This window comes from Amphiura filiformis, chromosome 6, assembly GCF_039555335.1.
Source record: "Amphiura filiformis chromosome 6, Afil_fr2py, whole genome shotgun sequence".
Lineage (NCBI taxonomy): Eukaryota > Metazoa > Echinodermata > Ophiuroidea > Amphilepidida > Amphiuridae > Amphiura > Amphiura filiformis.
Genome location: NC_092633.1, coordinates 42,036,798 through 42,037,259, shown reverse-complemented (window position 1 = coordinate 42,037,259; position 462 = coordinate 42,036,798).

Genomic DNA, 462 nt, shown 5'->3' with positions numbered 1-462 from the left:
TTCTTACTCCCCTGTGTAATATATTTCAAAAATCTTCCACAGGGGTAGTGTGGAGCAGGGTTCGGTTTTTGCAGGTTTTTGCCGGCAAAGTGGCAAAAACTGTTTTTTGCTAGTTTTTGCCTGGTTTAAACCGGCATAAATGGCAAAAACTCGCATATAGTCACTCAATATTAAAAAGTGACACATAAAGCTCAAAAACAGTAACACAACTTTTAACAAATCATTCAATCATTAAAATGAAAAAGTTTTGAATTTGATACAAGCCACATTTCGATTAAATGCACTTGAGCAATGAAAACGCATGCCTTTAATTTCTAAATATATTGCTTATAATTACAAAATCTGGCCTTGTTACACTCAGGAACTTATTTTAGTAACTTAATAATTTGTTTTGAGATGAAAAAACTGAACTATAAATCACTTTTTTTTTTTTTTTTTTTTGCTGGCAAAAACTGTTTTTTT